The sequence below is a fragment of the Haematobia irritans genome, chromosome 3 (genome assembly GCF_050003625.1).
Source record: "Haematobia irritans isolate KBUSLIRL chromosome 3, ASM5000362v1, whole genome shotgun sequence".
NCBI lineage: Eukaryota > Metazoa > Arthropoda > Insecta > Diptera > Muscidae > Haematobia > Haematobia irritans.
Genome location: NC_134399.1, coordinates 47909048 through 47922401, shown reverse-complemented (window position 1 = coordinate 47922401; position 13354 = coordinate 47909048). Strand labels below are relative to the sequence as shown.

The window sequence follows — 13354 nt, the reverse complement described above, 5'->3', positions numbered from 1 at the left end:
TTTCGAGATATCGATTATTGAAAATTTAAATATTTGACCACATTTTCGAAAAATGGCTGCATTTTCCAAATTTAAGACCATTGTTTCGAAAAGTGGCTTCATTTTTTATAAAAGTTAGACCAATTGTGCACATTTTTTAGTGCACAGAATAACAAACAAAAACTGAACAGTAAAAAGCCGTGAGCTAAGCTAAGTTGATGAATATTTTCGGTTTTAATTATTTCGCGCAGAGGTTTAATGGATGGTGACGCGATGGTGACGAATGGTGGTATTGTATTGTTAAGTTGGCATTATCGCGCTAAAATAGCAATGTTTTCAGGGTTAATTTTCTTTAATAATGTATTTTAATGAAAGTAAACATCTTCAATTCTTTCTTTGGGTCACTCCCCACCATGCTATAAGAAAATTAGCTAAAAACTTCTAATGTTATTCTGCTTTTACAGAATTATTTTTGCTTTTAGCGGCAAAACTCGAATATTTAGGAATAAAGCATTACTTATTCCTTTTTACTGTTTTATTTTTTTTTTTGTCTTGGTACTAGGTGTGGGTTGGCCACCTAAGTATGGTGCCAACGGAAAATTATTGTATTTTCGAAAAAACAATCTTATTTAATGATTGTTAAAATTTTGACGCAATATATGCTTTTTCAATTAAAATTTCTTTATTTGTCATGAAGTATATGTCCTTTATATTGTGTAAGTTGCCTGTTCAATTTTTACTTTAATCTGTCAGACGCATTTTTTCCGTTGTTAATATCCCAATGGACAAAATATAATGAACCACATTTTCATGTATCGTTGATGCACAATTTGTTATTAGAAAAGTTAAAACACTGCCACATTTCAGCTAAATATTGGTTATATATATATATATATATATATATATATATATATATATATATATATATATATATATATATATATATATATATATATATATATATATATATATATATATATATATATATATATATATATATATATATATATATATATATATATATAACCAATATTTAGCTGAAATGTGGCAGTGTTTTAACTTTTCTAATAACAAATTGTGCATCAACGATACATGAAAATGTGGTTCATTATATTTTGTCCATTGGGATATTAACAACGGAAAAAATGCGTCTGACAGATTAAAGTAAAAATTGAACAGGCAACTTACACAATATAAAGGACATATACTTCATGACAAATAAAGAAATTTTAATTGAAAAAGCATATATTGCGTCAAAATTTTAACAATCATTAAATAAGATTGTTTTTTCGAAAATACAATAATTTTCCGTTGGCACCATACTTAGGTGGCCAACCCACACCTAGTACCAAGACAAAAAAAAAATAAAACAGTAAAAAGGAATAAGTAATGCTTTATTCCTAAATATTCGAGTTTTGCCGCTAAAAGCAAAAATAATTCTGTAAAAGCAGAATAACATTAGAAGTTTTTAGCTAATTTTCTTATAGCATGGTGGGGAGTGACCCAAAGAAAGAATTGAAGATGTTTACTTTCATTAAAATACATTATTAAAGAAAAGTAACCCTGAAAACATTGCTATTTTAGCGCGATAATGCCAACTTAACAATACAATACCACCATTCGTCACCATCGCGTCACCATCCATTAAACCTCTGCGCGAAATAATTAAAACCGAAAATATTCATCAACTTAGCTTAGCTCACGGCTTTTTACTGTTCAGTTTTTGTTTGTTATTCTGTGCACTAAAAAATGTGCACAATTGGTCTAACTTTTATAAAAAATGAAGCCACTTTTCGAAACAATGATAAAATATTTGAATTTTCAACAATCGATATCTCGAAAACTAAGCACTTTTTGGCAAAAGTTTTGTTTAATATTTTCTCGTTAGAAAACACCACTTATTCCCAATATGCATTTGTGGTCTTAAATTTGGAAAAATGCAGCCATTTTTCGAAAATGTGGTCAAATATTTAAATTTTCAATAATCGATATCTCGAAAACTAATCATTTTTAGCAAAATGTTTACTAAATATTTTCTTTTTAAAATACACCGTTTATTCCCAATATGCATGTTTAGTCTTAAAATTTGTAAAAAATGCAGCAATTTTCAACAAAATGGTAAAATGTTTGAATTTTCAACTTTGTACTAAACATTTTCACTTTAGAAAACACCATATATACCCAATATGCATGTTCCGACTCAAGTTTTGTAAAAAAATGCAGCCATTCTTCGAAAGTGTTAAAATATTTGAATTTTCAATGATCAATATCTCGAAAACTAAGCAGTTTTAGCAAAATTTGTACTCAATATTTTCTGTTTAGAATACACCACTTATTCTTAATATGCATGTTAGGTTAAAATATTGTAAAAAATATAGTCATTTTTCGAAACAACGGTAAATATTTGAATTTTCAACGATCGATATCTCGAAAACCAAGCATTTTTAGCAAAATTTTTACTTAATATTTTCTCTTTAGAATGCATCAGTTATTCCCAATATGCATGTTTCGTCTTAAATTTTGTAAAAAATGCAACCATTTTTCGAAAAAGTGGTAAAATATTTGAATTTTCAACGATAGATATTTCGAAAACTAAGCATTTTCGGCAAATTTTTACCTAATATTTTCTCTTGAGAATACACCAGTTATTCCTAATATGCATGTTTCGTCTTAAATTTTGAAAAAAATACAACCATTTTTCGAAAAAGTATTAAAATATTTGCATTTGTAAAAAATGCCACCATTTTTCGAAAAAGTGGTAAAATATTTGAATTTTCAACGATCGATATTTCAAAAACTAAGCATTTTTAGCAAAATTTTTACTTAACATTTTTTTCACTTTAAAAAACACCATATATACCCAATATTCATGTTTTGTCTCAAGTTTTGTTAAAAAAGTGCAACCATTCTTCGAAATTCTTTATAATGCACCATATATACCCAATATGCATGTCTCAAGTTTTGTTTCAAGTTTTGGAAAAAATGCTGCCATATTTCTTAAGTGCTAAAATATTTAAACTTTCAGTGATCGATATCTCGAAAACTAAGCAGTTTTAGCAAAATTTGTACTTAATATTTTCTGTTTAGAATACACCACTTATTCTTAATATGCATGTTAGGTTAAAATATTGTAAAAAATATAGTCATTTTTCGAAACAACGGTAAAATATTTGAATTTTCAACGATCGATATCTCGAAAACCAAGCATTTTTAGCAAAATTTTTACTTAATATTTTTTTCGTATGCAACAGTTGTTCCCAATACGCATGTTTCGTCTTAAATTTTGTACAAAATGCAACCATTTTTCGAAAAAGTGGTAAAATATTTGAATTTTCAACGATCGATATTTCGAAAATTAAGCATTTTCGGCAAATTTTTACTTAATATTTTCTCTTGAGAATACACCAGTTATTCCTAATATGCATGTTTCGTCTTAAATTTAAAAAAAAATACAACCATTTTTCGAAAAAGTATTAAAATATTTGAATTTGTAAAAAATGCCACCATTTTTCGAAAAAGTGGTAAAATATTTGAATTTTCAACAATCGATATTTCGAAAACTAAGCATTTTTAGCAAAATTTTTACTTAACATTTTCACTTTAAAAAACACCATATATACCCAATATGCATGTTTTGTCTCAAGTTTTGTTAAAAAGTGCAACCATTCTTCGAAATTCTTTATAATGCACCATATATATCCAATATGCATATCTCAAGTTTTGTTTCAAGTTTTGGAAAAAATGCTGCCATGTTTCTTAAGTGCTAAAATATTTAAACTTTCAACGATCGATATCTCGAAAACTAAGCATTTTTAGCAAAATTTTTACTTAATATTTTCTCTTTAGAATGCATCAGTTATTCCCAATATGCATGTTTTGCCGTAAATTTTGTAAAAAATGCAACAATTTTTCGAAAAAGTGGTAAAATATTAGAATTTTCAACGATCGATATTTCGAAAACTAAGCATGTTTAGCAAAATTTTTACTTAACATTTTCACTTTAAAAAATACCATATATACCCAATATGCATTTTTGTCTCAAGTTTTGTAACAAAGTGCTCACATTCTTCGAAAGTGCTAAAATATTTTAATTTTCAACGATAGATATCTCGAAAACTAAGCATTTTTAGCAATATTTTTACTTAATTTTTTCTCTTTAGAATGCACCATATATACCCAATATGCATGTTTTGTCTCAAGTTTTGTAACAAAGTGCACACATTCTTCGAAAGTGCTAAAATATTTAAACTTTCAACGATCGATATCTCGAAAACTAAACATTGTTAGCAAAATTTTTACTTAATATTTTCTCTTTAGAATACACCAGTTATTCCCAATATGCCTGTGTCGTCTTAAATTTTGGAAAAAATGCAACCATTTTTCGAAAAAGTGGTAAAATATGTGAATTTTCAACAATCGATATCTCGAGAATAAAGCACTTTAACAAAAATTTTTACTACTTTTTACCAATATGCATGTTTGGCTTAAATTTTGTAAAAAATGGAACCATTTTTCGCAAAAGTGGTAAAATATTTGAATTTTCAACAATCGATATCTCGAGAATTAAGCATTTTCAGCAAAATTTTTACTTAATATTATCTCTTATGAATGCACCACTTATTCCCAGTATGCATGTTTCGCCTTAAATTTTGTAAAAAATGCATCAATTTTTCGAAAAAAACGGTAAAATATTTGAATTTTTAACGATCGATATCTCGAAAACTAAGCATTTTTAGCTAAATTTTAACTTAATTTGTTCTCCTTATAAAGGCCGGTATGCACCTCTAGCGAAAAATTTCATTCCCATAAGAAATGCATTGCTATTTATGCTAACGAAATTTTCGGTAGCGTTCAATTTCGTAAGCTGGTACGCACCTCTAATGAAAATAACAGGGTTGTCAAAAGCATATTTTGGCAGCCAACATTTAATTTATTACAATCATTGTGTGCGTAAAAGTTTTAAAAGGTCTGTAAATAATAAACAATTTATTTGAGGAATATTTAGAACATATATTAACATTTTTTAAAAGCGATTAGCTGGTTTAAAATTTGTGTACACAGCCCTGTTTTTTTTGTTGCAGACTTAAATAAATGTTTGCTACCGAAAATTTCGCTAGAGGTGCATACCGGCCTTAATGCACCATATATACCCAATATGCATATTTTGTCTCAAGTTTTGTTTCATGTTTTGAAAAAATGCAGCCATAATTCTTAAGTGCTAAGATATTTAAATTTTCAACGATGAATATCTCGAAAACTAAGCATTTTTAGCAAAATTTTGACTTAATATTTTCTTTTTAGAATGCACCATTTATACCCAATATGCATCCTTTGTCTCAAATTTTGTAAAAAAGTGCAACCATTCTTCGCAAGTGCTAAAATATTTAAATTTTCAGCGATCGATATCTCTAAAACTAAGCATTTTTAGCAACATTTTTACTTAACATTTTCTCTTTAGAATGCACCAGTTATTCCCAATATGCATGTTTTATCTCAATTTTTTAAAAAAATGCAACCATTTTTCGAAAAAGTGGTAAAATATTTTAAATTTCGACGATCGATATCTCGAAAACTAAGCATTTTTAGCAAAATTTGTACTTAATATTTTATTTTTAGAATGCACCAGTTATTCCAAATATGTATGTTTCGTCTTAAATTCTGTAAAAATGCAACCATTTTTCGAAAAAGTGGTAACCCTGCCAACATTTTTTGAATTTGGGGACTCTTTTGAGAATCCCCACTACGTCGAAAACAATCATATACGACATCAAAAACTCGTCGGAAAAGCGCCGTCACTATTGAGAAGTTGTACCACGCCAAGTTACTACAAAAATGTTTCGCATGAGTGCAATTATTAGGTGCCTTTATAGATCAATTTAGAACGACGCCAATAAGGGACCCTCCAAACAATCAGAAAAAGTGCATTTTAAGATAGTTGTAAAAGAATCGTTGTGGTCGAGTAAAACACGTTTGTTTAGATATTTATTAATTTGATTAAACATTTACAAATTCTTAAAAATATAACATTTATACCACTATCACATTACATTTAACATAATTTTTGGCATTAATGATGATGTTGAGTTACAAGTAGCGAGTTACATGTTGCTGCGTCTATCAACCAGTGTTTTTATTCCATGGAGGCAGCGTGTCTGTAAAATATCTGAAAAACAATCACTTTATTCCATTTGGAAAATCACCAAATTGTTCACCAATATACCTTTCACAATTTTAAGCGTATAATCTATGTTTTCAGAACTTTATTTTCGTTTTTATTTAATTAAAATATAACAAGCTGGTTGCGCTTGGCGTTTCACAAAAAAAAATGGCTTTTTTAACAGTAGGGATGGCAAATTACTTGCATGTACTTTTTGATGTACCTTTTCATGATGGTTGAAGTGACATTTACGAGTCTGTGGTAACGATGAGGTTGAAATGGAACTTTGAAATGCTGGCAGGGAAAATATTTGAATTTTCAACAGTCGATATCTCGAGAATTAAGCATTTTTAGCAAAATTTTTACGTAATATTTTCTCTTTAGAATGCACCAGTTATTCCCAATATGCATGTTTTATCTTAATTTTTTTAAAAAATGCAACCATTTTTCGAAAAAGTGGTAAAATATTTGAAATTTCAACGATCGATATCTCGAAAACTAAGCATTTTTAGCAAAATTTGTGCTTAATATTTTATTTTTAGAATGCACCAGTTATTCCAAATATGTATGTTTCGTCTTAAATTCTGTAAAAATGCAACCATTTTTCGAAAAAGTGGTACCCCTGCCAACATTTTTGGAATTTGACGACACTTCTGAGAATCTCCACCACGTCGAAAACAATCGTATACGATATCAAAAACTCGTCGGAAAAGCGCCGTCACTATTGAGAAGTTGTACCACGCAAAAGTTACTACAAAAAGGTTTCGCATGAGTGCAATTATTAGGTACCTTTATAGATCAATTTAGAACGACGCCAATAAGGGACCCTCCAAACAATCAGAAAAAGTGCATTTTAAGATAGTTGTAAAAGAATCATTGTGGTCGAGTAAAACACGTTTGTTTAGATATTTATTAATTTGTGTAAACATTTACAAATTCTTAAAAATATAACATTTATACCACTATCACATTACATTTTAAATAATTTTTGGCATTAATGATGATGTTGAGTTACAAGTAGCGAGTTACATGTTGCAGCGTCTATCAACTAGTGTTTTTATTTGATGGAAGCAGCATGTCTGTAAAATATCTGAAAAACAATCACTTTATTCCATTTGGAAAATCAAAAATTGTTCACCAATATACCTTTCGCAATTTTAAGCGTATAATCTATGTTTTCAGAACTTTATTTTCGTTTTTATTTAATTAAAATATAACAAGCTGGATGCGCTTGGCGTTTCACAAAAAATAAAATCGTAGTTGGGATGGCAAAATACTTTCATGTACTTTTTGATGTACCTTTTCATGATGGTTGAAGTGACATTTACGAGTCTGTGGTAACGATGAGGATGAAATGGAACTTTGAAATGCTGGCAGGGACAATATTTGAATTTTTAACGATCGATATCTCGAGAATAAAGCACTTTTACCAAAATTTTTACTTAATATTTTCTCTTTAGAATGCACCAGTTATTCCCAATATGCATGTTTTGTCTTAAATTCTGTAAAAATTCAACCATTTTTCGAAAAAGTGGTAAAATATTTGAAATTTCAACGATCGATATCTCGAAAACTAAGCATTTTAGCAAAATTTGTACTTAATATTTTATTATTAGAATGCACCAGTCATTCCAAATATGTATGTTTCGTCTTAAATTCTGTAAAAATTGAACCATTTTTCGAAAAAGTGGTAAAATATTTGAATTTTCAACAGTCGATATCTCGAGAATTAAGCATTTTTAGCAAAATTTTTACTTAATATTTTCTCGTTAGAATGGACCAGTTATTCCCAATATGCATGTTTCGTCTTAAATTTTGTAAAAAATGCAACCATTTTTCGAAAAAGAGGTAAAATATTTGAATTTTCAAGATCGATATCTCGAAAACTAAGCATTTTTGGCAAAATTTTTACTTAATATTTTCTCTTTAGAATGCACCATTTATACCCAATATGCATCTTTTGTCTCAAGTTTTGTAAAAAAGTGCAACCATTCTTCGAAAGTGCTAAAATATTTAAATTTTCAGCGATCGATATCTCGAAAACTAAGCATTCGTAGCAAAATTTTTACTTAATATTTTCTCTTTAGAATGCACCATATATACCCAATATGCATCTTTTATCTCAATTTTTTTAAAAAATGCAACCATTTTTCGAAAAAGTGGTAAACTATTTGAATTTTTAACGATCGATATCTCAAAAACTAAGCTTTTTTGACAAAATTTTTACTTAATATTTTCTCTTTAGAATGGACCAGTTATTCCCGATATGGATGTTTCGTCTTAAATTTTGTAAAAAATGCAACCATTTTTCGAAAAAGAGGTAAAATATTTGAATTTTCAACAGTCGATATCTCGAAAATTAAGCATTTTTGTCAAAATTTTTGCTTAATATTTTCTCTTTAGAATGCACCAGTTATACCCAATATGCATATTTTGTCTCAATTTTTTTAAAAATGCAACCATTTTTCGAAAAAGTGGTAAAATATTTGAATTTTTAACGATCGATATGTCGAAAACTAAGCATTTTTAGCAAAATTTTTACTTAACATTTTCACTTTAAAAAACACCATATATACCCAATATGCATGTTTTGTCTCAAGTTTTGTTAAAAAGTGCAACCATTCTTCGAAATTCTTTATAATGCACCATATATATCCAATATGCATATCTCAAGTTTTGTTTCAAGTTTTGGAAAAAATGCTGCCATGTTTCTTAAGTGCTAAAATATTTAAACTTTCAACGATCGATATCTCGAAAACTAAGCATTTTTAGCAAAATTTTTACTTAATATTTTCTCTTTAGAATGCATCAGTTATTCCCAATATGCATGTTTTGCCGTAAATTTTGTAAAAAATGCAACAATTTTTCGAAAAAGTGGTAAAATATTAGAATTTTCAACGATCGATATTTCGAAAACTAAGCATGTTTAGCAAAATTTTTACTTAACATTTTCACTTTAAAAAATACCATATATACCCAATATGCATTTTTTGTCTCAAGTTTTGGAAAAAATGCAACCATGTTTCGAAAAAGTGGTAAAATATTTAAATTTTCAACGATCGATATGTCGAAAACTAAGCATTTTTAGCAAAATTTTTCCTTAATATTTTCTCTTTAGAATGCACCATAAAGTTTTGGAAAAAATGCTGCCATTTTTCTTAAGTGCTAAAATATTTAAATTTTCGAAGATCGATATCTCGAAAACTAAGCATTTTTAGCAAAATTTTTACTTAATATTTTCTTTTTAGAGTGCACCAGTTATTCCCAATATGCATCTTTCGTTTTAAATTTGAATTTTCAACGATCGATATCTCGAAAACAAAACATTTTGGGCATACTTTTTATTTAACATTTTCTCTTTAGAATACACTTTATATACACGATATGCACGTTGTATCTTAACTTTTATGAAAAATGCATTCATTTTTAGAAAAAAAAGGTAAAATATTTGAATTCTCAACGATCGATATCTCGTAAACTAAGCTTTTTGTACAAAATTTTTACTTAACAATTTCTCTTTAAAATACACCATTTATTCCCAATATGCGTGTTTTGTTTTTAATTTTTTAAAAAATGTGGCCATTTTTCGAAAAATTTGCTTACTTTGGCACGAAAAAATGGAGGAAAACAGCCCACATCGCGGTCTGGTGTTTATTTTCGGCTAATGGGTCCAGTAAATCGAATTAATGAATAGATGTTCAAAACCATCCTCGTAGGTTGGGAAATGTCGTCACGTTAGAGTTTTGGAGAGGATAACTACCCAAAACTCACATCAGAAGCTTGTAAAGGGTGATTCTTTTGAGGTTAGGATTTTCATGCATTAGTATTTGACAGATCACGTGGGATTTCAGGCATGGTGTCAAAGAGAAAGATGCTCAGTATGCTTTGACATTTCATCATGAATAGACGAACGATCTGCCACAACGTCGAATTTTCAGTGAATGGGCCCTAGAAAAGTTGGCAGAAAATCCGTTTTTTTATCGACAAATTTTGTTCAGCGATGAGGCTCATTTCTGGTTGAATGGCTACGTAAATAAGCAAAATTGCCGCATTTGGAGTGAAGAGCAACCAGAAGCCGTTCAAGAACTGCCCATGCATCCCGAAAAATGCACTGTTTGGTGTGGTTTGTACGCTGGTGGAATCATTGGACCGTATTTTTTCAAAGATGCTGTTGGACGCAACGTTACGGTGAATGGCGATCGCTATCGTTCGATGCTAACAAACTTTTTGTTGCCAAAAATGGAAGAACTGAACTTGGTTGACATGTGGTTTCAACAAGATGGCGCTACATGCCACACAGCTCGCGATTCTATGGCCATTTTGAGGGAAAACTTCGGAGAACAATTCATCTCAAGAAATGGACCGGTAAGTTGGCCACCAAGATCATGCGATTTGACGCCTTTAGACTATTTTTTGTGGGGCTACGTCAAGTCTAAAGTCTACAGAAATAAGCCAGCAACTATTCCAGCTTTGGAAGACAACATTTCCGAAGAAATTCGGGCTATTCCGGCCGAAATGCTCGAAAAAGTTGCCCAAAATTGGACTTTCCGAATGGACCACCTAAGACGCAGCCGCGGTCAACATTTAAATGAAATTATCTTCAAAAAGTAAATGTCATGGACCAATCTAACGTTTCAAATAAAGAACCGATGAGATTTTGCAAATTTTATGCGTTTTTTTTTTAAACAAAAGTTATAAAGCTCTTAACAAATCACCCTTTACAACGTGGTTTGTGCATTACAATACTAATGGTATGTAGTGGCTTCTTCAATCACATGATCTTAATCCGATCGAAATCCTTTGACCAATTGTGTATAAAAAATTGACCTAAATTAATTAAAAAATAATGACTATTTTTCATGCGGCTGTAGAGTGCATGGAATATATATATATATATATATATATATATATATATATATATATATATATATATATATATATATATATATATATATATATATATATATATATATATATATGTATGTCAATCGCATTGTTTGGGGACACAAAAAAGTTTAAACTTTTTTTACATACATAGCTTCGTACCATTCCCCCTACCCTATATATCCCGATTTTTTACCCATATGACCACGTAATACTAAGGTATATCCATTTAACTATATATCGTTTTATTTGGGGTCCGTCATCTACGTACCGTTTACTTCTGGGACATGTCCTCAAACAGAACGGTTTGTATACATAAATTAAAGGTTGCCAGATCTTAACGGAATTTGAACGCGTCGTCCATTCGGCTTTGGCTTCCGTGTGTGTTTTCTTTGTCATAAAAACCAATATTTGGCTGAAATGTGGCAGTGTTCAAACATTTCTAATAACAAATTGTGCATCAACGATACATGAAAATGTGGTTCATTTTTATTTTGTCCATTGGGATATTAACAACGGAAAAAATGTGTCTGACAGATTAAAGTAAAACTTTGAACAGGCAACTTACACAATATAAAGGACATATAATTCAGGACAAATAAAGAAATTTTAATTGAAAAAGCATATATTGCGCCAAAAATTTGAACAATCATTAAATAAGATTGTTTTTTCGAAAATACAATAATTTTCCGTCGGCACCATACTTAGGTGGCCAACCCAAACCTAGTACCAAGACTAAAAAAAGAAATAAAACAGTAAAAAGGAATAAGTAATGCTTTATTCCTAAAGATTCGAGTTTTGCCGCTAAAAGCAAAAATAATTCTGTAAAAGCAGAATAACATTAGAAGTTTTTAGCTAATTTTCTTATAGCATGGTGGGGAGTGACCCAAAGTAAGAATTGAAGATGTTTACTTTCATTAAAATAAACTATTAAAGAAAAGTAACCCTGAAAACATTGCTATTTTAGCGCGATAATGCCAACTTAACAATACAATACCACCATTCGTCACCATCTCGTCACCATCCATTAAACCTCTGCGCAAAATAATTAAAAACGAAAATATTCATCAAATTAGCTTAGCTCACGGCTTTTTACTGTTCAGTTTTTGTTTGTTATTCTGGGCACTAAAAAATGTGCACAATTGGTCTTAACTTTTGTAAAAAATGAAGCAACTTTTCGAAACAATGATAAAATATTTGAATTTTCAACAATCGATATCTCGAAAACTAAGCACTTTTTGGCAAAAGTTTTGCTTAATATTTTCTCGTTAGAAAACACCACTTATTCCCAATATGCATTTGTGGTCTTAAATTTGGAAAAATGCAGCCATTTTTCGAAAAAGTGGTCAAATATTTAAATTTTCAATAATCGATATCTCGAAAACTAATCATTTTTAGCAAAATTTTTACTAAATATTTTCTTTTTAAACTACACCATTTATTCCCAATATGCATGTTTAGTCTTAAAATTTGTCAAAAATGCAGCAATTTTCAACAAAATGGTAAAATGTTTGAATTTTCAACGATCGAAATCTCGAAAACTAAGCATTTTGGGCCAACTTTGTACTTAACATTTTCACTTTAGAAAACACCATATATACCCAATATGCATGTTCTGACTCAAGTTTTGTAAACAAAATGCAGCCATTCTTCGAAAGTGTTAAAATATTTGAATTTTCAACGATCGATATCTCGAAAACTAAGCACTTTTAGCAAAATTTTTACTTAATATTTGCATATTTAGTCTAAAACTTTGTAAAAAATGCAGCCATTTTTCGAAACAACGGTAAAATATTTAAATTTTCAGCGATCGATATCTCGAAAAGTAAGCATTTTTAGCAAAATTTTTACTTAATATTTTCACTTTAAAAAACACCATATATACCCAATATGCATGTTTTGTCTCAAGTTTTGTAAAAAACTGCAGCCATTCTTCGAAAGTGGTAAAATATTTGAATTTTCAACGATAGATATCTCGAAAAGTAAGCATTTTTAGCAATATTTTTACTTAATTTTTTCTCTTTATAATGCACCATATATACCCAATATACATATTTTGTCTCAAGTTTTGTTTCAAGTTTTTAAAAAATGCAGCCATTATTCTTAAGTGCTAAGCTATTAAAATTTTCAACGATCAATATCTCGAAAACTTAGCATTTTTAGCAAAATTTTTACTTAATATTTTCTGTTTAGAATGCACCATTTATACCCAATATGCATCTTTTGTCTCAAGTTTTGTAAAAAAGTGCAACCAACCGCAAGTGCTAAAATATTTAAATTTTCAGCGATCGATATCTCGTAAACTAAGCATTTTTAGCAAAATTTTTTCTTAAT

General features: G+C 29.3%; 2 long non-coding RNA genes across 2 annotated transcripts; both read right to left on the bottom strand.

Annotated features, from left to right (window-relative positions):
• Window positions 1–5948: 5948 nt before the first annotated feature.
• Window positions 5949–6436, bottom strand: LOC142230452 (uncharacterized). The gene is made up of 2 exons (XR_012720692.1): window positions 6200–6436; window positions 5949–6142 (listed from the first exon to the last, which is right to left on the bottom strand). It is a non-coding gene; the product is annotated as an uncharacterized LOC142230452 (long non-coding RNA).
• A 576-nt stretch (window positions 6437–7012) lies between these two features.
• Window positions 7013–7394, bottom strand: LOC142231595 (uncharacterized). Its single transcript, XR_012720838.1, has 2 exons — window positions 7283–7394; window positions 7013–7226 (listed from the first exon to the last, which is right to left on the bottom strand). It is a non-coding gene; the product is annotated as an uncharacterized LOC142231595 (long non-coding RNA).
• Window positions 7395–13354: the final 5960 nt, after the last annotated feature.